Source organism: Lucilia sericata, unplaced genomic scaffold (genome assembly GCF_015586225.1).
Source record: "Lucilia sericata isolate MDLA Ls3-8-SP2 unplaced genomic scaffold, ASM1558622v1 Contig000002F_arrow, whole genome shotgun sequence".
NCBI classification, from domain to species: Eukaryota; Metazoa; Arthropoda; class Insecta; order Diptera; family Calliphoridae; genus Lucilia; species Lucilia sericata.
This window is the reverse complement of record NW_023994043.1, coordinates 2,660,524-2,687,623: the sequence shown is the minus strand read 5'-3', so window position 1 is coordinate 2,687,623 and position 27,100 is coordinate 2,660,524. Positions and strand designations below refer to the sequence as shown.

The window sequence follows — 27,100 nt, the reverse complement described above, 5'->3', positions numbered from 1 at the left end:
TGTCTGTCCGTCCATGTAGACCTTGTAATCAAAATACAGGTCGCAATTTTGAAGATAATTCAATGAAATTTGGTACATGATCTTCTATTGTTCCAGCCTATTGAAAATGATTAAGATCGATCCATTATTTCTGAACCCCTAAATAGGACTTCCAAACCTTGTAATCAAACTACAGGTCGCAATTTTGATGATAATTCAATGAAATTTGGCACGTGATCTTCTATGGTACCGGAGACGAAGCCTTTTGAAAATGGTTAACATCGGTCCATCATTTCACCTAGCCCCCATACAACTGAATCCGACGAATAGGGCTTTCAAGTTCAAAATTATGTTTAATATAATCGTATCTCGACAAAAAGCTGCAAAACAAAGTTCAAGCCATTATGACTCTCATGAATTTTATAATTATAGGGTCTCATTTGACCATAGCCCCTATAAAAAGCCGCCTTCAAAATTTGACATAAATGTCCATAATTTTATTCAACAATAAATGGCTTAAGTATATCTGAGACAAGATACAATTCAACTTAAATGCTTTATTATGAAAACTAAATCACATTTTATTTTTGTAGCAGGTGTAGGGTATTATATGGTCTTTCTTTTTTTTTATTTAATTTTTTTTAAAGAAAATATTTTTAAAATCTTAAAGACTTTAAATCATCAAATATTAATATATTTCTTTACGCTATATTTTTTATATTATTGTAATGCTTTCTATAGAATCTAGCTTACCCTGGGAGCTTCGCTATACTTATAGATGTAAAATTAAACCGATATTTCAATTACTAATCATGTGAACAATCTCATAAATTTCACTATAAAAAATCCCAATGCTTTTGTTTTTTGTGCTCAAGTGATACTTAACTATTACGGTCAATATCCATCGTATCGTATAGAAGCCTCATTCTTTAAGACTGATTGGTTGAAGTAAAAAAAATATATAAGCAGTCATATGCACACTGATCTTAAGCTACAGTGTGAGGAAGATATAAATAAATGTGTTAGTGACTACAAATATTTAGCACACAAATTTCTCCCTTTAGAAGGCAGCTAGAAACACTAAACCACCGGTAAAGGGTTAAATACCGTCAAGAAAATCTGATGGCACTTGGGCACGAAGTCCAATTGATAAAGCCATAGTATTCGCAGAACATTTATATAATGTATTCCAACCGAATCCCCCCATAAATAGCTTTGTATTAGGGGCGTTACCTGTTCACACAGAAGCAGACTCTGAGAAAAATCATAAAATATAATCTTAACCTAATAAAATTTCCAGTTTACGATTCAATTGGACCTTCCATGATTGGAAACCTACCATGTATGGCTATTATTGTGCTCACAGCATTATTTAATGCGATCTTGTCTCTAGGAGTTTTTCCGAACGTATGGAAAATATCCCAAATAATTATTATACCGAATCCATGAAAAGAATTAACGTTGGCATCCTTCTATAAAACAATCAGTTATTGCCAAACTATTTGAAAAAGATTTCCAAAAAAAATTATAACATTCTTCAGTAGTCGAAACATTATCCCAAACCATCAATTCGGTTTATGTGTGCTGAGCAATAGAACCAGTAAACCGCTTGACTGGAGAGATACGAAAATCTTTTGAACAAAAAAGTACTGTTCGGCAAAATTTTTAGATGTTATCCAGGCTTTTAACAGGGTTTGGCACAAAGGTCTAATATATAAGATTAAATGCCTACTGCCTTCTAGTACACATAAAATACTAGAGTCGTACCTAACACATCGATCATTCAGGATAAAATGCGGCGATTATACCACATGCGATCAAAGCTGTGTGTTCGTTAGGGAAGTGTTCTAGGACCAACACTTTACCTATTATACACCTCTGATTTGCCTATGTCCAACGAATTAACTATTTCTACATTTGCTCATGACACTGCCATTCTTAGTAGCCATGTGGACTTAAATGTAGCTTCTATAAACCTAGCTACTTATCTCAGACGTGTGAAGACGTGGTTAAAAAATTGAAGAATCTAAGTAAATGAACTTAAAAGTAAACACATAACGTTTTCACTTAGGAGAAAGAGCTGTCCTCCAGTGGCACTAAACAATGTGAACATCCCACAGTTTGATCATGTTACACACCTTGGTATTCACCTGGATGGACGTCTCATTTGACAGAGAGATTTTAATTCCAGTAAAACATGTTTATGTCGAATTTCGTTTTAATACTGGCATTTTTCATCAAGTTATACATAGTCATTTTCTGAAGAGGACCTTAAATGGGTAGTAGGATTAATTATTCTCCGATCCTGATAAAATTAAGCGAGGAGATTATATTTCCCATAAAACGTGTTTATGTGGAATTTTGTTGCTTTAGTTGCAAGTTGCTTTGAAGCAAGTTGTGTGTGTTATAGTAATTTTCTGAAGGGTTCCATTTATGGGGCTAGGGTCAATTATATATAGGGGCTATATATAGGGGATATTGGCCATTTTCAATACCAAACAAACTGCATCAACTTGAAATAAATTTCTCTAGCTCGTTCCGTTTCGTGTTTTCAACAGACAGATAGATGAACAGTCAGACGGACATGGCTAAATCGTCTTAAAATTTAATAAGGACCCAGAATATATATACTTTTATGGAATGATAAAAACAGTATACCCCACGTCCTTTTTCATGGTGGTATAAAAATTTACCAAATTACAAACAATAGTAAAATTTTGTAAGAATCGATCCATAGTTTGAACTGCCCAGGCTCAGGGGGTAATGATTACATAAGGTAATTGATTACATGGTCAATTACTATTACTTATAATGTTTACTTGAGTGATAACCAATTACAATCATTTTTATTGAAGTTTTGCCAATTACAACTCTTTACAATGTGTAAATGAGTAAATAACCCATTACAATTACTTGTAATTCAGCATAAATCCGATAAATGACACAGTAGTCCTCAGTGTATCCAAACTTGGCCAATTACCAAAAAAAATTTCACAGCATAGAAAAAATTACAGTTTAACTGAAAGTTTACATTGGACTCACCGACGGACAGACGTATTGATATTGGTTTCGATAACGATTCTAAGCTTCACTTTGGGCTTAAATGTGGAATTATTTTTTATGAATTTTTAAGACATTTTTTAAATAGTAGCAAAATAACATTTCTTTCCGAATATGGCAAAACCAGCTGCATTGAAAGCAATGAAGCGGCAATGATTTATATGTCATATTTATTAAAGATGGGAGTTTTCTTTAACTGCCACTGTTACAAAAAATTAATTATAACATTAATCAAATTTAAGAGAAAAATTGGAAAAAAGATCTCAAGAAAGGAGAAAGTTTTTGTCTTTAACTAGCGTAACAAAACTAGCAAAAACCAGCCTACCAATTATGTCAACTCCTAGACAGTTTTTTATTATCTATTTTTGGCATTAACAGAAATAACTGCCAACAACAACAGCAGCAGCAACAATAATACTATTACTAATAATAACTGCAACAAATTGTGGCACGGATGGTAAACAAAACTGAAAAGAAATAGAGTAAACGAACACTGCAGGCGTTAAAAAGCAAAATAATTAATACAAACAACAACTACGACAATAGCAAACAGCAACAATAAGTAAAAGCTGCAACAGCAACAAAAGTTACTACAACCATAATCAACAGAGTCAGGCCAAAAAGAAAAAAAGTTTTACACAAAAAAATAAAAATAATAAAATCAACATTAAATCCGTAAAAATAAAATAAAAATAAAGATGAAAACCATTTCACTTAATGTGAATTTTTTTTAGTTTCATTTAATGGTTTGCATTGCATTCAGATTCCAACCGGCCTGCAGAGAGATAGGAAAAATAACTATTTATTTGCAATTGATACCCACCAAAATACAAAGAAGGAAAAACGAAAAACTAAAATTTCTAAGCAAACGATTGGTTAGTTAAGTTCATTAAAATATGTAATGCTGTGAAGCTATGTAAGTATTTCAATTCACACTCATATTCCATTGAACCATAAATTATGGTGGAAAATTGCATATTTGTTGCCAGCACTAATTGTAAGCAACATTCCATTAGTGGCAACAGTTAATACTTAAAAATCAAATATGTAACTCTCACACAACAACATCGCCATAATAGCTACGGTTAAATGTTTATGAAAAATCAGTTGTCCAATCTTTGGAACAATTCTATATTCTAGTCAATAAATTATTATTATTCTATGACATTGTTGCTGTTCAATAATTTAAAAATAACTTTATATAATATATACCGGCTACCGCCACTGCTGTGTCTGGACGATTATATAATATTTTTAGCTCAAACAAATCTTTAATTTTAATTAAAAATCTAAAAACTAGTAGCGATATCGACACCCAGTGCTGTTTTAACCATTCATGACGAATAGTCGGTCAATAAACGATGCGCCCATTTTAACCATAAAATACAATTACACTACGCTCTACTACAACACCATTGAAACAAACTAAAACAAACTTTACATTTCGTATTAAAAGAAAAGAAAGAACAAAAATTACATGATATTGATATTGATTGAAAATAAGTTTTCATTTCAGCCAGCTTGCCATTGAATTAAGATTTCTTTCCATAAGCAATTTCGCACTCTCGCTATCTTTACCATCACCCGTGCTTGATCGTTGCTGTTGTCCACTTCCACACAAAACCACTTGCAACTATCAAACACTACTGTCTCTGCAACTACTAATACTACTACCACGACTACCGCCACTACTGACTATATTTTACGATTGTTTATCGCTGTCTTTGTTGAGATAAACAAGAACTACACTAGTAACAACAAAAACAAGTCAGAAAGTTTAGTCAGTCATGCCCGATAATATGATATCCTATATACAGAGGTTGATAACAGTTGTTCAACGATAACTTAAATAGTCCCTGACTAGTCTATATACCAGTCTATTAACAAATATATGAATTAGTCTATGGACTAACCTCTTAACTAGACTATGGAATATCTTGTTGACTAGATTATGGAATAGCCCGATCAGTTGACTTTTGAGTAGTCAACTTACTAGTGGACTGACTAGTCTATTGACAATTCTACAAACAAGACTTTTCACAAGTCTATGGAGTAGTCTATAAACTGGTGTATGGACTAGTCTGTGGAATAGCCTAAACAGTTACTAGTTTATGAACTTGTCTATGAACCAATCTATAGACTTGTCTATGGACTAGTCGGCACTCCTTTCACTAAACTCTTATACTAACACTTCCCTATTAGTCAGATAATGCAAGAAGGATCTGTCAAGGCTGGTTCGCCTGTCTGACATTACCCTTGTTTGGTTAATGAACAGACCGTTCCAGTAACAACAGCATAAGTACATGTAAACGCGTCAAGTTGTTGTGGCCTTCTTTCTCTGAGAAACGCCGAAATAGGCGGGATATTTCGAGATTGATAGCAGTAACAACAGATGCATGGATGCTAGGCAAACATGCAGGTAGGCTTGGGGTCCCCTTCAATGATTACTGTCCAGTTGCAAAGACAGGGAAAAGTAAAAAACGGTCCTGCTCTAGCCGTTAAGAGTTTTCTTGGCAGTTATTTCATATCCAACCTTAGTGAGATATCTGGGTCCAAGTTTAATGACATCTTGAGATTTCTTATGGCTACAGGCCGGATACTTGACTGTTCTCGAGCACTGAATTACCACGATAACCAAGCCACCAATCTGAGAACCATTACATCGTTTTCTGTTTGGACCAGTATATGTATTAGTCTTTGGTAGTCTATAAACTAGTTTATGTCAATTATTGGCTATTAATCTCAATAATATAGCTATACTTAGTCGTGAGTTATCCAAAACTTTATTACATTAACCGTCCAAACTCTTCTCAAAGATTTGCAACATTTTTAAAGATCGTTTAAACAGAATTATCAAACGATATTGAAGTCTATTCTTGAGAGATTTGTATGTGAGTGTGATTCTGTGAAGTGAGTGAAAGTGATTCTGAATCTAAATCAAACTTTAGAGTGAATCTATTATTGGTTACAAACAATACAAACGCTACAAATATACAGTTGTAGGGCGTAAAAAAAATATTAAATATAAATTTTTATATGTAAAATAACTGCAAAAAGGAGAAAAATTAAAATGTAAAATAGCTGCAAGTCATTCAAGTTTAAAGATATGATAGTGTTCACTTAATTGTACACCATGTCAGTCCAACCAGTCTTTGCGGCCTCTCTTTCTTATTCGAGGCATCAGCATCACATCTTCATGTTCAAATTCACTCATCCTCTTCTGCATGAGGTAAATCATTGCCATACGGTGGCAATAAATGAACAGAATATTGTTTCCATTTATAATTGTGTGTTTGGCAAAGAAAGGAAGGACCAGTGTGCAGCAGCATGCAGTTAAGTGTGTCTGTCCGAATGATTGTTTATGCATATTCATAAAAATCAAGTTTGTTGCTTAACACTATTGTTTTTTATGATTTTGTTTTAAGAAAAAAAGAAGAAAAAATACCTAGACAAATACCTAAATGTGTTTAGTTTTGTTTTATATTTAAAAGTAAATTGTAAGAATTTTTTAAACTATAATTTACTTTGCAGTTTAAGTATTAAGTTATAAGTATTACTAGTGTTTTTTTTTTTTTGTAATTAGCCAAAATATAACAAACAGCATGTTAATTAATTAGTTAAACAATTTTCATAAATGGCATTAGATATATTTTAATACTAAAGAGACTAAAATAAGTGTTTAATTTTAACAATCGCAATTTTGTCTGTTCTTTAACCAGTTTAATTGCCTTAACAGTGTTTTAAATGCTTAGAGATAAATTAATAAATTCATCTAAACTGTTTTTATATATTAAAATCCAAAATAATGCTATATTCCACCATTAACGATTTATCCATGTCCCTCTATCAGGAAGATGGTAAATGGCTAGCATATATCCAGATCCTTAAGAGACTACAGCTCAGCTACATGATGGCTGTCATTACCATTTATTGCAAACCTATCCACCATGCTAGAAAACTTAGCATACCGTCTTGAAGATATACATATGTCTAAAATTTCTAAAACAGCTCCTTTTTGATGAAATATCAAAGATATCTAGTGAAAAATTAGAAAACCTGCAGCTAGTTTAACCGGTTAAGTAGGAAGATCACAGATATTACAAAAAGATTAAAAGGGCCCAATTAAGTTTTGTCTGAAACCTGAACTCTTAAATAGATCTCATACAACTAGATCACCAAATATTACTTTAGAGATCATACATGTATTATTACTATGTTTATTTTTTAACTTATGATGTAGGGTATCAAATGTTTATGCATGATCGACCATACTTGCTTTTTATTTGTTTACTTTTTTATAATTATTTCAAGATTCATTACGAAATACACATAGAACTTATTATACAAATTCATTAGTATTTCTCAGTTTAGACCACTGACTATATAAAAATATGATCTACAACAATCTCGAACACTCTACACAGCTTATCGTTTTATTCTTGAATATATGAGCGATAAATATCTAAATAAATATTTATGTCTGTCCAATTGATTTATAACTGCTTTATATGCTACAAGTAATACATAAACATATCCTGTTTGAAAAATATGCATGTAATTCTATACAAATGAAGATGTCTTGTAATTGTTAAAAATTGACATATATCTGTCAATTTAAAACCAGTTTAAATTATTTGTAGTTAGTTAACTGTTTCTAAACTTTAGCAGACGTTTACTTATTTTAATTACCTAAAACATTTACTTTTGTAAATTTATGACGCCAAATAAAAACATACATATGTATGTATGTGGCGGAAATAAGCAAAGTATGCAAAGGCAACACAATTCTTTAGTATGATATTAATAAGAAAATATGTTAAACGCCAAAGAAGTTCTATATTTATACATTTGATAACTGGGCTATCAAGAGCTAGCTTATTAAACATCTAAAAAAACGTCATCAAATATTTATTCTGGTTACAAATCATAAATATTACACTACTCAGTACTTAATGAAAACATGTAAGAAAGTATAGTCCAGTATGGTCGACCATATGATACCCTACCTCATGTCGAATTGTTATTGATTATTGATGAATATCTAATTATGAGACTCTAATGAGACTATTCTCAAATATAGATCGATTCTCATAAAATTTGGTGGATGGATTAAATGTTAGTTGTACCGATGTCAATCATTTTCCTCGGGTCAAACGAGGTGTATGATTATGTATGATGGGAGCTTGGTCCCTATATGGTTTTGTAATTTCATTCACATTTATGAAACTAATTTTGATAGACCTTTGTGGACTTTTTATAGGACCTACGATCAATTATTTCGTATCAAAACCTATTCCAATCAAATTTTGCCCAAATATCTTCATATTTCAATGTATTCGTGTAAGCGAATTTCGAACGATGGCCCTTTATGTGGGCTATGACTAAAAATGGGCCAATCCGAACAAAATTTCCCAGAATAATTTAGGGTATCTAAATTTTATCCCGTTATCCTTATATATTTATGAAATATGTGGGATTAAGTGACTTTCGAAAGTGCACGTTATATGAGAACTATGAACAATTATGGACTGATCTGCAAAAAGAAAAACAATTAAAGTGTGACAAAATTCATCCAATTATCTTTAGTAGTTTCTGAGACAAGTATTCAAGAATTAAGAAAAAACGTCATTTGTTTCGAGGTAGTCTGAAATTTTTACTCATAACTTTTAAGGATGTGATTTTCATACCAAACTGTACCGAAAAATAATGAATATTTTGGGTTAATTTCATTTTAACGTGAGAGTATTTTACACAGACACCTGCCTTGACGGCCTTATTTCACGGTGGTCTTTTTCATCCACTGGGTAGACTTGAGAGCGGCCTACCACTCGCCCCTGAATTCTTCTATGAAGAAATCAGGTTGCAATCTTTGAACATGGCTGAGCCGGTCCATGTACAAGCACTTTGCTAAAGTGCTGGTGCTATCTAATCACATGCCAAGTGATCATGTTGCGAATAGACAGGTAGCAAGCTACCCCGACAGGCTGAAAAATACCGACGAATCGAAAAAGAAGGGGTCAACTAAGACTCGGGATCGATCCACACAGGTAGTATTAACAATCATTAGTCGCGCAACCACATCACGGGCATCTGTTGCTTCGGCAACAGCACCTAAGGACAAATTGGTAGATCGAATCACTGATTCCTTAATAACTTGACAAGACTTATTTCATTGGCCATTAGGAGCTACTGCTTTATGTTAAGCATGATTGGAGTAAACTCCAAACAGCAAAATTGCCGATAAAACAAAGATTAAACATCGTCACCAAACCGTTAAAAACCCAGCAATCATACTTAAGTATGCAGCAAAACACGTCCCATCCGACACTTCCATCTCTTTCGACACTTCCATCTCTTCCGACTCTCTCATCTCTTCCATCAGATACATCATATCCAACAGTCAACACATCATTTTAATGATCAATCATTGCGGCGGACGGACGGATACAGCTAAATCGACTCAGAATTTCATAAGGACCAAGAATATATATACTTTGTTGGGTATCAGATGAATATTTCTTTTAGCTAAACACGGAATGACAAACTTATGTACACATACATATGATGGTGTTGGAGGGCATAAATAAGAGCCGGAGTTTAGAAAGTCAAGAATTAAATGCAAACAAGCCTGTCTACCATTTTCACATATGGATTAGAGGAAAACGAAAGACTTAAGTAGGAAACTTTTTCTATATATTTATAAATTTGCTGGAAAATCCCTTTTTTAAAAAAACAACAAAGCTAACATTATTAACACGCCCTTTTTATTAAAACTAAAGTGTGCTTTTGTACATACATAATTTATATAGTATAATAAATAAATCTATGTAAATTGTATAGTTTTTATAAATAATTTTATATAATTTTTATTTTTTTCGTACGTTCGTACTTTTTTTTGATATTTTCTTTCTTTATTTTGTGTCAACCATTATTTTGATATTTTTTTCAATGGATGTACATACGATCAACTAAATATAATAACAACAAGTACAACAGAAATATGAGTACTTAGAAAACAATGGGTTTCTTCCACGGGCCTACAGTTTTAATGTTGCCAAGGTGAATACATACGTAAATACCGTCATAAGTACGACTATGTACATGTATATATGTATGTATGTATTTTCTATATACGAAATAAAGAATATAAAGCGTTTAATAACGATATTACTTGCATTTTGATGCCTATCAAAATCGCATAAGCTAAACCCACAGAATACCAAATTAAGGAATTTCTGCTTTACAAACGAATCGTAAACAACAGCAAAAACAACAACAACATCAACAACCATGCGACTAAAGAAAACATTAAATCGTAGGTCTTTTTCTGTTTCTTATAAAATCGCTTTTTATCTTTACATTTTTTATTATATTTTCAGTATGATTTTTATTTTGATTTTAGTTTTATTGTATACAAGCGTCTCATGGTGACAATGTGACAAGAAATTTCTATATAATGTTGTACAGAGTTTGTAAGAGGTATGTATGACTCTTTTTTTTTTTTTGTTTTCTGGCTTTCAATTTTTTTTGGTTTGTTTATTATTGGGATAAAGACAGAAAACATATAAAAATACAGCTAAAACGCACCTTTAAATGTTTGACTTCTTATTGGATTTTGATTTTCTGTGCGTTGTGGTGTAGATTTGCCGTTGCTTTTTGAGTTTTGTTCAAAACAACCAGGAACACAATAATCCGATTTTATTATTTTACAATAAAGATTTTGCTGATGATGATGACGGTTTATCCACTTATAAATCTGATTTATTTTTTTTTTTTTTTTTGTAAATGATTTTGTATTTTTTTCTTATATTTTTTGTATAATATTATAAATTCCAACTTGTTAAGGTTTGATATTTATTCTGGTTTTACTTTATGTTGCACTTGATTGATGAAATAATAATTTCTTTTTGTTTTGCAATTAAATGCAGGTTCACTTTACTTATATATTACTTTAAATCACTTTGTTTCTTATTGTATACATCTTAAGACTGTTAAGTCGAATTTGAAAATTTTCTTAAAAAAAATATATATAAAATTTCTTCTTTTCATACAAATTTTAATCACTTTGTTTTGTTTTTTTTATAAATTTTCTTATTTGTTTTTTACAAACTTGACGTAAACGATCATATTATTCCGTTTAATAAACAAGCGTTCAACAGGTGTTACAACCGTTCGCGTATGCGTTTACTCTCAAACTGATCGTATCAATCTACAAAAGCCCAAAAGCGCTCATTTATTGTTGTTATTGTTATTTGTTATGGTCTCTTGTTTATTTCTCATACTTGTTTTTGTTTTGTCTTTTACAATTTCCGTTTCAATTTCGTTCTTAACTTGGCTTAGTTTGTTTATATTTTTTCATCATGCTGTCCGACATGTTCGCTTGCAACTTGTTTGAGAGATCACGATCACGACGAGAACTATTGTAAAGAAAACGCGGCTTTTATTTTCATGCGCTTCCAATAGATATTTTGTTTACATTCATTTGACATGTAATTTGTAATTTGTTTTTTGGTAATTAAGATGAAGATCATTTGTTAAGTTAGGTTTTGGGTTTCCTATAGATTTTTTTTGGTTACGTTTTTTTTATGTAGGCTATAATTACATCTACAACACACTTATAGATGTGTAATTGAAATATGTATGTATGTAGTTGGTTAAAAACTAGCACATTTGTAAAATAAATCGACTTTTATGCGTTTGATCTTTGACAGGAATTATATGCCGTTAGCGATTTCGTGTGAAATAATCAAAGTAAAATAATTTGGGGCTTAATTGTTTCAAATAAAGTCTAATGCAAGAAATTTGAATTTTGAGCAAAGAATTCTTAATATGTAAAGCATGGTCCGAACTGTTTTTTTTATACCCTACACCACTTTAGTGGGGAGGGCTTGTAAAGCTTGTAATCGAACTACAGGTCGCAATTTTGAAGATAATTCAATGAAATTTGGCACAAGATCTTCTATTGTCCCAGGGATGAAGTCTATTGAAAATGGTTAACATACATAGGTCCATTATTTCACCTAGCCCCCATACAACTGAACCCCCGAATAGGGCTTGTAAACCTTGTAATCAAACTACAGGTCGCAATTTTGAATATAATTCAATGAAATTTGGCAGATGATCTTCTATGGTACCGGAGACGAAGCCTATTGAAAATAGTTAACATCGGTCCATTTTCTCACATAGCCCCCATACAACTGAACCCCCTTGTAAACCTTTTAATCAAACTACAGGTCGCAATTTTGAAGATAATCCAATGAAATTTGGCAGATGATCTTCTATGGTACCGGAGACGAAGCCTATTGAAAATGGTTAAAATCGGTCCATTTTTTCACCTAGCCCCCATACAACTGAATCCGACGAATAGGGATTTTATGTTTATAATTATGTTTAATATACTCGTATCTCGACAAAAAGCTGCAAAACCAAGTTCTATACTAGCCTTGATGACTCTCGTGAATTTCATAATTATAGGGTCTCATTTGACCATAGCTCCTATACAAATCCCCCTCCAAAATTTGACTTAAATGTCCACAATTTTATTCAGCAATAAATGGCTTAAGTATGATTCAAGGCAAGGAGAAATTCAACTTAAATGCTCTATTATGAAAACTAAATCACATTTTATTTTTGTAACAGGTGTAGGGTATTATATGGTCGGCCTCGCCCGACTATAATTTCTTACTTTTTTTTTTTTTTTTTGTAATTATACCCTACACCACTTTAGTGGGGAGGGTATATTGGGTTTGTAACATACAAACGTATTCGTCCAATACCCACCTTAAAGTATACCAATCGGCTTAGAATCATTTTCGGAGTCGATTTAGCTATGTCCGTCCATCTGTCCGTCCGTCCATGTAAACATTGTAATCAAACTACAGGTCGCAACTTTGAAGATAATTCAATGAAATTTGGTACATGATCTTCTATTGTCACAGGGACGAAGCCTATTGAAAATGGTTAGGATCGGTCCTTTATTTCACCTAGCCCCCATACAACTGAACCTCCTAATAGGGCTTGTTAACCTTGTAATCAAACTACAGGTCGCAATTTTGATGATAATTCAATGAAATTTGGCACACGATATTCTATGATATATGATATTAAAAATGGTTAACATTGGTCCATTATTTCACCTAGCCCCCATACAACTGAACCCCCGAATAGGGCTTGTAAATCTTGTAATCAAACTACATGTCGCAATTTTGAAGATAATTCAATGAAATTTGGCACATGATCTTCTATGCTAGACGATGCCTATTGAAAATGGTTAACATCGGTCCATTATTTCACCTAGGCCCCATACAACTGAACCCGCCGAATAAGGCTCTTAAGTTCATAATTATGTTTAAAATACTCGTATCTCGACAAAAAGCTGCAAAACCAAGTTCTATACTAGCCTTGATGACCCTCCAAAATTTTATAGTTATAGGGTATCATTTGATAATAGCCCCCTTCAAAATTTGACTTAAATGACCACAATTTTATTCAACAATAAATGGCTTAAGTATATCTGAGGCAAGGTACAATTCAACTTAAATGTATTATTATGAAAACTAAATCACATTTTATGAAAACTAAATCACTATTATATATATTTTAGCCTGAAGAAACTTTTGAAATAGAAGGTATATTTACCATTAGAAGTAGTATGAAGTACATGGACAGTTGCTTGGCCTTTATATTCCTTGAGCTTACATTGTCAAGAACAGTGTCAGATTTTTGAGGAGTATTTAGAAAATTTATAATTTTATAATAATACTTGTCAGAGAAAGGTTCCCCCCTGGTGCATATTACCTTAATGAGTCTTCCCCCATCTTGGTATTATGGCAATGCCGGAGAAAAAAGGTGCTACCAATGCCTCTAGTCTGTCGGGACTATAAACTGGTGATGATCAAATGTATCATCGTTCTTTCCTTGGAATGATTTGACATGGAGTCGAACCAGTGAACCACATAATCTGGTACCACGATAACCGGTAGCCCACTTTCGGACTTTGTCTTTCCGCTATTTTTCTCAATGATTCTGTCGGATGAATAAGAAGTGTGCTGCGTTCTATGGTAATATGTGTAAGGTATCTTGTACAAGTGATACCATTGAATTGTCCTGCCATGTCTGGGTATGTTCAGGGTTTACTTTGTTCCTACCATATTTCTCTGTAGATAGGAACAGGTTCGACTTATTCGTTGGATTCTTATTTCGGTCTACCGATGACGTCTGTAGGTGCTGTTGCCGACTCAACAGACGTCATCCCATATGCGTGGTTTTAAACGGAAGTGATGTTTAGCATCGGGCAATAGGCCAGCAATGGTCAGAGATTAAATAGCTCGAGTACTTGCTATCGGCATATAAGATGAAAAAGACCAACGTGAAATTATGTAGGCCTTCAAGGCAGGTGTTCACGTATATTAAAAAAACCTAAATACTCTTTTCTTTCCAGGACTTTCTCAGATCGAACAAGAACTTAGCCGTAGTCCATAAGAAGTTTTCAGTGAACCTGAGAATGTCGATTCATTACCATATCTTCATTTAGAAGTCTTAAAATATTTACCTTAATATCCATTTGGAAATCTCCAAACCTAAGCCTTCATAATTTTACTTTTATATATAATTAAAAGAATAGTTTTCTAGTTGAATGTTAATTATCTTGTTTAGTTCTACTTTTTTTTTTTTTTTGAAATTTTAATTAATTATAAAACAAATTGTTTATAATGTTTTGCTGACCATAAAGCAAAATGATGCATCATTAAATATTCTTTATTCGAATGTATTCACATAAAGAAAAAATAAAAGTTTGATATACGTTCTGTGCAATTAACAGGGATGGTTTTTTGCATACATAAATATAAATGCAATAAATGTTTAGATTAAAATGTGAGCTAGTGGGTTTAAAATAGAGAATACTGGTTAACCGAATTGTTATAGTCACCCTTCAATTTCGAAATAAGTAATTTGCAATTTTGTTGAGAACTTTGTTAATATAATAAATTATTTATATAATGCAATTTTTTTAATATTGAAATTTTATAATGCAATGCTAATAGTTTGCTACTAGTAGGAGTACTTTGGGTTGAATTTGTAAGTTGTAATAATGATGCACTATAGTCTAAAAGTCGTACTAAACTACAAATAAGAACGTCACTAGATAATTGTTGAATTGTATACGTTTTGTTTGGGCCATAATAAAAATATGCCATTAATCATTTTTATGTCTATGTAAATTATCTTTTGTTCATTTCATTGCATTTGGCTACTTACAAATTTATTTCTACAGATACAAACAACAAAAAATCACAACACTACAATCAGCAAATTTAAAATATGTATGTATGTGCAACTGCACAAGTATTATATATTGAATACTAGCTATACCCAGTGTGCTTTGCTACCCTAAAAGCAATATGTATAAATAAAAACCCCACTTAACGATTTTGAAGATTCTAACTACAATAGTATTCCAGATTTATAATATGTTACATATGAGAGATGTCAAGCAAATTATTGCAAGTTCGCCAGTTTCTATCTATCACCAATTTCTATCTATGAAAAATTTGAATAACATAAGAGTTTCCAAGATACACGATGCCAAGCCACCCATTGAAAGTCCGCCCGTTATGCTCTAAATGATCACATGAATGTCAAAGTTCTTCATGTAAAATTTGAAGATATACGATATAAGAATTTTTCTATTTGATTCATGTGGGGGCTTCAAGCTCCCCAGATGAAAGTCCGCACTTTTTCCTCCAAAGTGTTCAGATGAATATTAAAGTAATTTGTGCAAAATTTTAAGAATCAAGCTCTATTAGTTGCCCAGATATATGAAATTTTATATTTAATTCATATAGGAGGTGCCAAGTTCCCCATTGAAAGTCCGCCCGTTATACTCAGATGAATGTCACGATTCTTCAAGTTAAATTTTTAAGATTCTAGCTCTAATCATTTCTCAGATATACGAATTCTTCTAGCGGCGCTTAAAGCACGAAGCCCCCTAATGCTATTCCGCCTACTTTTTTTACTAAATAATCATATTGACACTAAAGTTGCTCCGACAAAATTTGAGGACTCTAACTGTTATATGATCTCAAATATACGGATTTAATATTTTATAAATATGGGCGTGGCTCCTCGCCCACTTAGAATTTCAAAATAAAAAGTAGCCTATTATCTATATACAGGAATACGCTGTGAAAATTTGAAGAAAATCGGTTCAGCCGTTTATTAGTCTATAACGTTCAAACATACAAACATACAAACATACAAACAAACACACATACATTTTTATATATATGGGTATAGTATATTTTTTATAAGTAAAATGTGTAAAAATGCTTTTAGAAGATCATTTTTGCTGCGTCTACTGTTCGGCAATAAAATACAAACATACATTTTTATGCATCATTAAAAAAAGTTTAACAAAAAAAAATTGCTTTTAATTCATTTTTATGTTAGTTTCTACTCTATAAGTCTTCCTAAACTACTTACTCTTCTAGACCAAGTCTCCAGCAGGTTGGTTGGTTGTTTGGTAGTTAGATACAACCAAGTTCAAGGTCAATATTACAAACATTCACTTGTTTTTACACATTTGTTTTTGTACATGTGAATCATTTAATGGTTTTACTTCACTTGTTGCAAGAAATGTAAAGGTTAATTAATGATTTTTTGTTGCATTTTGCATTCAGCTTTTTTTATCAGCCAGACTAAACTAAACACTTTCCCATGGTGCAAGTGTGTATTTAAAATGTGATCACATGAATTTATAATCTCATCAACAACTTTTAGGTCAGTTAAATGTAGGTTTTATCGCTGTTGCGTTTAACAAATTTGACTTTGGAATACAGTTATTGACAATGTTAAACCTACAGTTTAACTGAAAATTTTTAAATTGTTTTTAGCTATTTCCTATTTATTTCTCCTCCAAGCCAGAGTTACACCTTGAGTTAAATAAGATGAAATTTTTTCGTCACCCATGTTTAACTTTAAATTTCAAACTAGTTCTGCCTAATAACGCTATTTAATTGATATTCTGAATTCCAAACATTTAGTACAAATTGTTAATCAGAAACGAGATCCTTAAAGCGTAAAGCCACATCGCTTAGAGAAGATATAAAGAAATCATGTTCGCTATTTTGGAGTCGAGAAATCAATGAGGAAACATACGTTCTTCTGGCCTTTAAATTCACCATTAGTATACATTTGAAGAGTTTTTGGAAATTATTTTGAAAGAAGCCTTAATTCTTATTTCATTTTCAAACAATTGTCGGGAAAGTTCTTCTGAATCTTGAAACTCCAAAGTTATTAAGTCGAAATGTCTCAAAGAGGAATAGGTACAAGACCTTGTATGTGACTGCCCTATCTTGGTAAAACTCTTTTCCATGATCCAGATAATCTCAGAGATGCGTCAGCAGTAAATAAAATCGGTTTTATTAGAAATAGCGGCTGGTTTTCACGGGTATCGTAAGAACCAAATAGTCAACGAAATTAGGGAGAGAAACCATTCTCATTTATGTACAAACTCTCAACATAAGGGAATGGCAATTCTAAGGGTATCACAATGGGCCTCCGAGGGAACTCGCTAACTAGCAAACAACCCACGTAACCTAGACCTACCTACCTACTCAATATAATTGATACAAATGATTTCACTGATCCCAGACAGTATGTGTTAGCCATGTGGAACATTAAAGCAAATACCTCCAAGAATCTGTTGCTACAGAAAATATACCAGCGTTATATTTCCTGTAGCATATTAGAATAAATATATTATTCCGGATACAAGATACCTCACGAACACTAATTGTAAAATGCTTAGGAATAACTCCAGGGAACTGAGTTTCAGAACATCGGACGCTAATACATATAAGGCTTTTGTTTTTACCAACACACATTTTCCATGAAACAACAGTCCCGATAGTGGCCAAAATGCATTTCTTTGCATCCTATGGTAATGACTTTTGTTACATTCTATGCTAATGACTTGTACTTACTTCTCAATGATAACTAACAAGCAAAAACATGGTAATAACTTGTACATACTCAACAACTTACTTTTCAATTACTTTTACATACCGTCGGCACTACTTAAAATGAGTTAAGTAATAACTTAAAAATAATATGTTATGTAAGTACTTACGTTTCAGCCTTGACATATTGTTTGTCGAACTTTGTGAAAACTAATAAAAGACGTATTGGGCGTATTCTCGTAGACATTTTGTTATGATAATCAAAACTACTTGTAAGTACTTGTCTCCAATGTCATCCCTGTGTTAAAATAATAACTTAAAATTCGATTGTGTAAGTAAATTTTAGCATTTTAACCCCTCACTTTTCAATGAATGTTTTTACTGGATACATATCGTCAGCATTTCTTATAAGGCGTCTAGTTATAATTTACTTTTATTTCGATACATATACGTATTAGTACTTATTTTTGACTTTGCCATTTTATTTAATCGTAAATTAACAACTGTTTTTTACACAAAGAGAAAATAAGATTGCATTTGTATGAGAAAGCAATTACTTGACGCTCAATAAAATAGCTAAACAGTACAACAATGAGTACAACAATTGTCCAACAAACAAGAACTCCCTGATTTGAATTCTATCTGTCTCTTTTTATTTTTGAAAAACAAAAGTACTAATTTAACTAGATCTTTGTAAGTGCTTAATTAAGTCCCTATTTGTAAGCGAGTATTTGCATTCAATATCATAACCTTGTTAAGATAATGAGTTAAAATGCCAAAGAGTAAGTAGTAAAAGAGGTTTTATTAACTTTTTAAGCGATTACTTATTTAAAATTACACAATAAACTATTCGAAATTGGTTGATTGATTTTGAAATTCGATTATTCTAACATATTATTGTATTGTCATCAAGTGCACTCAAGTTTCAGCAAATTCTCAATACGGGAACTAGTTTTAACATTATTCCAAAAAAGTATGAATCGAGTGACTCGTGTCATACGATTGAAACATTCTATTTAGTATTATCTATTCTCATATATATAAAAGAGTAGCGTTACTGACTGACTGATTCATCATCGCACAGCCCAAACGACTGAACATAGAATCATGAAATTTTAACGGTAGATGTGGTTTTGGTTATGTAGATCCACTAAGGAGGGATTTTTGGAAATTTGTAAATTAGGGGTAAAAAGGGAAAAAACTGGGTTTCTTAATTATCTTACCTAATATTAGTGATACAAGAAAAATTTTAAATGCACCCGTATCTACTCTTAAAATAACCAGATGGGTGTCTGGTACTTTTTTGAAATTCGTACTTTTAAGGGATGAAAATATGTAACAAAGGTGATTTTGATACCTTTTTTGGCCCTTTATAACTTTTTAACTTATAAACAAAATAAAATTTTTGTAATTATTTTCAATATATCCCCCAAAATTAGGAGACATCTGTTTCGTACTTTAATAAAATTCAGTCCTTTTTGGGTGTAAAAGGGAGAAAACTGAATTTATGGTACTTTTTTTTAGCACATTAAGAAAACTTTTTCGGTTTATTGAATTATTCCTATTAAATTACGAACTAACTCTGTAATATTTATTGTAATAAAATTTTTGCTATTTCACTAGGGAAAAAAGTACCAAAGAGGGAAAAAACGGGAAATTTAATTTTATTCAAACTCATTAAGCCAATTTTTATAAAATTTTAAAAAGTAGTTTATTTACTCACACAAAATAAGCTGTTGGTATATTATTTTGGAATTCGAGTACTAAGTCCTATATAGGATCAAATTCGAGTAAATTGATTCTTTATAATGGTTAACCGGAACACACGGCCCTTATTAAATGAGAATTTATTGAGACAGATTTTTGTACTTTTTCGTTTTTCCGATGGTACTTTCTGATATTTTTTACGATGTTGAACATAGATATTGAAAATAAAATTTAAAACGTAGGGACCTTAGTGAATGAGAATCTACTGAAAGGGACTTTTGGTACTTTTTCATTCATTAAAATTATATTTTTTGAATTGTATATAATATTGAACACAGAAACATAAAATTTTTGATTAAATGATAATCTATTAGAGGTATTTTATAGCACTTTCTTTCAAGTAGTACTTTCGAAATTTTCCATAATGTGGATGCTAAATGAATGAAACTAAAAATACAAGCTTCTTACTGAATGCGAATTTAATCACGTGATATTGAACATATAAAACTGAAACATTAAAAAAATTTTTAATCAATTTTAATTTTCTATAAAAGTAAACAAAATTTTGTATGTATTTAATTTAAGTTAGGATAGCGAAGCACCCAGGGTATGCTAGTAAATATATAATCGTATCGAATTTTTGTTTTTAATTTTTAATTAAATATTTCTCGTATAAATATTTAATTACAAAACTATGTCTGCTAAATAACAAATATTAAATTGATACATAGTATGTATGTATTTGTAACAACTTGTATCTATTTATATCACTTACCAACCACATTTATGTATAAACATAATTGTATATGATATTTTATAATTAAATTGTTGTTATTACCTAAAATAAAAAAAATAAATACATAAATTAATGTTGCATTAAAATAATTTTTAAAGTAAATAAATAATTTTTTTATATAATTAAGGCAAATATTACATAAATGATTAAAGAATTTTTTTAATATAATTTTTTTTGGAAAAACAATTAAATATTTATAAGCGTAATTATAAACGATTAAAATGTTATTGAAGGTTTATAACAGAAATTTATAGAAAAAATGCTTAACAAACCAGAAAATATTTATCACATAATGAATAGAAGGCTCCAGCAAACCTTCTTGCCCCTTTTTAAAAAATGTTTATACTTTTTTATCTTATTCGGATCATAAAAGACTCTTTGTCGATTTTTTTTTTTTATTTTTTAAATCTCAATCAAACATATCAAAAATTTAACATTTGCAAAACCTTTATCTGACATAAAGCGATTAGAAATACATTTTGAATCGATTTTATTTTTCATCCCGTAAAAACTTTATATAAACTTTAAAATTTTAAATGTTACAAACAATTTACATAATTTTGTCCTTCTACAAAACCATAATAATTCCATTAGAAGCACATTTCCTTTAAACCTTCCTCTCAACCCTTTATTCGATATCTAAAAATCACTGCAAAACTATATTGAGCAAAATTTCCATTAAAACAAAGTTTATGGGAATTTCATGATAAATAAACCATGAAAGAAATACTATATAAAAAAAACTACATACAACAGAAACAAAAAAAAAAAAAAAAACAAATTTAAAAAGTTTTTTGTATTTATTTTGATTTTTTTTTATATCCAAACGAATGGCCAATTTTATTTCTTTAACTGTGCCAAAACTAATAAAAATAAAGTTTAGGGTTGTTTTAATTTTTGCATGTTAAAGGTTTCTTACCATTTCGTGCGATACCAAAAGGCAAGTCACAGGTGTGTCCTTTTTCACAAACATGTGACAAAAATTATATAAATTAAAAAAGGAAGCAAAATATATAAAACAAATTTAAATTTTATATATTTTAACTATTTTATTTAACCTTAAGAGAAACATAAATAATAAAAAAAAAAACTAAATAATCTTATCAATATTTGAATGGGTCATTTAGGTCACATTAGAGAGCATATAACCCTTTTTTCATGAGAATTATTATCATAATTACATCAAGTGCACTATAATAAAGTGACATCATTTATTAAAAAGACTTTTTTTTGATTTTGTTCATATGTTGTATGTATAGAGTATATGTACATTTAAAAAATCAATGTGTGGGTTAGGTAACATCAAAGTCTCAATATATAGTCTTTGATTACAAATCCCTAAAATCTTCAAAAAAAAACTTTTTGTTAATATATAATTTAAAAAAATTTTTAATAATTTTTTTTTGTATAAAATGCAGATTTTAATTAAAAAGTAGTAGTAGTAGTAGTAGTAGTGCTAAAAATTGGGGACATGTTTAAATTTTTTTCTGGCAACACTGCTACTTTATAAGAAATTGGTCGTACTTTAAAAATGTGAAAAATATTTTCATTCAACCATTTTCGTTTCCGTTAGTTTGTGTTGTCTTGTGGAACTTTACTTTTAAACTGTTTGCCTTAAAATATGCTTTATATTTGTGTGCTTCAGTACGAACATGTTTGAAGTTGAAATTATGTTGCATAAGCGCATGTTAATTGTATGTTATTACTTTCTAGTTATTCTTGTAATAGATTGTGGATGGTATTGAGATGGTTTGAGGATTTGATAAGTTGGTTGTGAAATTGATCTAATATTGGTTCACTAAATATAAAAAAGGTACTTCTTTTTTGGCATTTTTATCTTTTCACTAAATTACTAATTTATGGAGTGGACATGTCTATGAACTAGTTTATGGAGTAGTCAAGGACTAGGATATTGTCAAGTCACTAGTGGACATAGTCGATAAACAAGTTTATGGATCAGTCTATTGACTAGACGACTAACCATTCTATGGACTATACCATGATCTATTGTTCAGTCTTTTATATAGTCTATAGTCACAGTAAAAACTTCCATTACCATGTAAGGGGTTAAAATGCTAAAATTTACTTACACAATTATTTTAACACGGTGATGTCATTGGAGGCAAGTACTTAACACAAACGCTTACAAGTAATTAGAAAAGTAAAAATCGCATGAAAGAACATATACAGCTTCTATATCTTTACTGACTAATTAATTAGAAAATATTTATAAAACACTTTATTAGTAAGACCTTATTAAACTGCATCTATGCAATCGAGACGATATGTAATAGTCATTGAAAAGTATGTTGTAAGTTAAGAAATCACAATTGAAAGTCATTACCTAGCATTTGCATGTAATCTATGGCGGTATATATTGACTATTCAATAGACTAGTGAACATACTCTATTGACCAGTATATTGATTAGACGACTACTTTGACATAGTCTATAGATTAAGCTATGGACTAAATTAAAGACGTTTTTTTCCTCTTTTGGTCCCAGGACAAACGCTGTTGAAAATGGTTGAAATCAGTTAAATATTTCACCTAGCCCTCATACATCCGGACTCTCAAATACGGGTTTTGAGCTCATAATTGTGTTAAGTGTAACAAATAAGAATGTATAGTCGGCAATGGCCGATCATATGATACTTTCCACCAGTGAGTATGTTAAAAATGTGGATTATTTTTATAAAAATAAAGCATTTTTTACCTTAATTCCGTAATATTTCAACAATTTGTATGGGGTCAAAAGTAAATATGATCCTATCCACATAAATTTTGGCGATTTATGTTATGCAGAATTTCATCGTGATTTTATGAAGGGGTCTTTGTATGGGGGCTAGGGTCAAATGAGGCCCGTTCATTACGAAAATCGGCAGTATCATTTAAACTTATACAAAAATAAGATTTTCTGCTTTTTTAGAGATTGTACAAAATTTTACATAATTATAAGCTCAAAAGCCCTATTCGGGGGCTAAGTGGCTAAAAGCAAAATAACGAACCTATTTCAAACATTTTCAATAGGCTTAGTTTTTGGGTCAAAAGAAGATTATGTGTCAAATTTCACTAAATTATCTTAAAAATTGTAGTGTGCGCACAAGGTTTACATAGACACACAGAAGGGCAGACAGACGAATGGACGGACTTAGAAAGTGATTCTTAACCGATTGGTATACTTTAAGGTGGGATATTTTTGGCTGTTGCAAACATCAGCACAAATGCTCAATACCCTCCCCATTATAGTGGTGTAGGGTACAAATATCACAATAAAATTCTGCATAAATAACTTTAATGAAAACGAAACTATCTCTATCAGTATTTATAAGGATAGGACACTCTTGTCCCCGTGATAAAATATTTCGGAAATAAGGCAATAAACAACATAAATGCTCTGTTATTTTGTACATACTACTCCCTAGTGTAGGGTAACATATGGTCGGTCATGCCCGACTATACGTTCTTAAGCTTCAATTTACGAAAAAAATATTATAAAAGGTTTTCATACTTTCGTAAAATTATGGGTTTCATTAAATAATACATATTTCGTATTTTACACAAATTTTTCGTAAATATTACGAAAAAAGTATTTAATATTCTTCTGAAGCAGAAATTCAATGTGAATAAATGTCTATTAGTACTTAAGCTTTGCAATTGACAAAATTTGTTGGATCTAAAAAAAGTTGTAAAGAAAATAGTTCTTTGACGATTCGTTAATTATTCATTCGTTGGAAAGATTACTTCCCCATAATGACTTTATGCCAGTCACGAGCAAAACTGAAATTCTAATGCACGCGTGCATGGCCAAGAAATTCTGCTGACGCTTTGTTGACACACCTACACTATAAGCTTGTGTGTATTAGTGTGTCTGTGTTTTACTAAAATGACCACTTGTTTGTTGCTTTGTTACGATCTCAGAGATCAAAATCAAATCAGTTGCTGTTCAGCTTTTGTAGAAGCAAGATCACGTTGCGGATTTTTTTATGCTTATGATTTTTTCTCTTTTATTACACCTAGCAAAATTTTTGATATAAATTGGGAAAATGATTTCTTTTTTATAGAAAACATGGACGGTGAGGCACAATGCGTCGTATGTTATAAAATTATATGTAGAAAAGCTTTATTTTTTTTGAAAAGGCATTATGAAACTTGCCATGGACCCTTAAATGACCTTAGGGGACATGACAGAAAAGTAAAGTTGTTGCAATTAAAAGGTTAACCGATCAACACATTGGTGACTTATTGCGTATTAAGGAATATAAAGGAAACATTGATTTGGATAGATTAGTTGAACTTTAAATTAAGTTCAGTTAATATCTCGGTAATATCCCTTAAAAGTTCGAAATCGAATAGAAAGTCGTGATTTTCTTAATGATATTTCAGTAGTTTTATTTAATACTACTTTTTAAAACTACTACTACTTTTCTTAAATGAAAAACTCTTTCCCTTTATTCCATTTTTGTTTAAAATGCCCAAAAGTTCATGAGTTTTTCTCGTCGTAAAAAGTATTTGCAATAGAAAACAAATTTCAAAACTTTTCTCAGTGTACCACCATTTTGTTATAACGTGCAGTCATCTCTCTGCTGCTTAACGCACACAAATATACACATGGTGGTATGTGTTTGCCCATGACTGCTTTATGCCCTTGAAGCCTATAAAAGTGCAGTCTGAAATGAGAGATGTAATAAGTATTTGAGAAGTAATTTCGAACTTATTGCTTTGGAAATGAGAGCCATGATACATGAAATATTGTTAAACATTCATATTAATGTTCGACGTTTTGAGGTTGATTCAACTCTCGGGCTTTATCAATAGATCAATCTTCGGATTTGATGTAGTAGACATCCTCATATTAACCTAACTTAACAATGTGTATAAAATATAAAATTAATAATTTTAATAGAAAACTAAAAAAAAATCTAAATTCCCCAAAAGAAATTAATACAGCTCTTTCTTACATTTCACACATTTATTAGATTTTAAAATATTCAAAACAAATTGCTGATCTGCATGCAACTAAACCAAAATCATGTTGAAAAATAATTAATATTATGCAACTACTTATAAAACCAAGATATTTAAAATGTACCATAGCAAAATTTACACCTGTCAAACCGGCCTACTAAAGTGTTTAAAAACTGTCCAAAGTCTGATTATATAGACAAAGTCATAAACTCGTACTCTTTAATTTAAGATAAACTATACTACTCCTCCTTATTAATACAGAATAAAAAAACTTGTATGGAAAATCTAAAAGTTTAATGAAGACAAAATAAACATAAACACACTTTTTTTCTCCTTAAATCTGAAAATACCGTAAAGAAATGAATTTTATGATGAAAACCTGCTACCGCTATCTGGCTCACGGCCACTGACCAATGTGATGGCAATAATGGTCATTAAAATAAAAGTGCTATCTTTTTCTAATGGACACACAAAAATTGTGAATGAGAAAAAAACTATCATCAAATATTTATTATACATATGGAATAAAAATTAAGTAGAGGAATACGTTTCCATAAATGTTTGAGCATACATTTCAAAGGATAAGATTGTGTCAGTAAATGGTACGGTTAGTTGTTGTTGGAAAATGTGTGTTAAAATTTTGAAAAAAAAAACAACAAATTGATTTATAGAAATTATTTAATGAAATTTTCATTTCTCATGCAAATAAATATATGTATTTGTTTGAGCTGTTATTGGAAAACCTTGAGTATTATATAGAGCCCAACCCAAGATGACATATTTTCTTGTTCTTTTTGGTTTCTGTTTTCTAATATTTATACATTCCATTTCCTTCTTCTTAAATCAAAATGTTTTTTTTTGTTTGTTGTTCAAAAAGAAAAACTCAGATGAATTGTGTGGTTTTGGCACGTCAAATACATTTCGCATACGCACATCAAACAAATGCCGAATTATTTTTTGAAATATTAAATTGAAGCCTAAAAATGTTTTATTTACTCTAAAAAAGAACTATTTTTGTTTATTTAACAAATATTGGTAAAAATTACGATGACTTGTCACACACATAGTTAATGGAGTATGTTTACAATTATGGCGACAAACTACAGTTTAAGTTTTAAAAGAGTAGAGTTTGATTTGCAATGAAAATTTGTTTAGCATAAGGGAATAGTAATTGTAAGGTACTACAATGGGCGACAAGGCCCCAAGTGAACCCACATAACCTAACCTCCGAAATCGAATAATTTGCTCCGAAGTTTGAGACCCGTTTATTTGACACCTCCGGGTAGCCTGAAGTGGCTATTAATGCAGTGGGTACTATGGCACTGCGGTGTCCTTATCAGGCATAGCATAAGCTGTCTTTTTAATCGACACATTCCAAATTTTGGAAAGCACTGCTGTTCTGAGTGATTTCCTCCTCGCTTTTAGGATTTGGCTCTTCAACATTACCCGTACTTGCTAATGATGCTTTGGGTAATGTCGTAGGTATTTTACAGTCCTTGTGGGGGCCGGTTTTGACAGCGCTTTCATTGGCGCCTTCCCAATTTTGAAAAGGGCGGCTGCACTTTCTTCTGGCTAGTTAGTGGTAATTTCCTCGCTTTTAGGATTCGACTTAGGATGCTGTGTTCATAGGT

General features: G+C 31.1%; 1 protein-coding gene across 4 annotated transcripts in view; it reads right to left on the bottom strand.

Annotated features, from left to right (window-relative positions):
- The window catches only part of LOC119616256 (protein prickle), a 242,246-nt gene that overhangs the window by 110,117 nt on the left and 105,029 nt on the right, over positions 1–27,100 (bottom strand). For 2 of the 4 annotated variants that reach the window (XM_037972587.1, XM_037972593.1), the window contains exon 1: positions 10,627–11,987. The exons of the other annotated variants lie outside the window; for them this stretch is intronic. The gene's annotated coding sequence lies outside the window, so the exon portion shown is untranslated. Of the gene's footprint in view, positions 1–10,626; positions 11,988–27,100 lie in introns of those variants that run through there. 4 annotated transcript variants of the gene reach the window in all.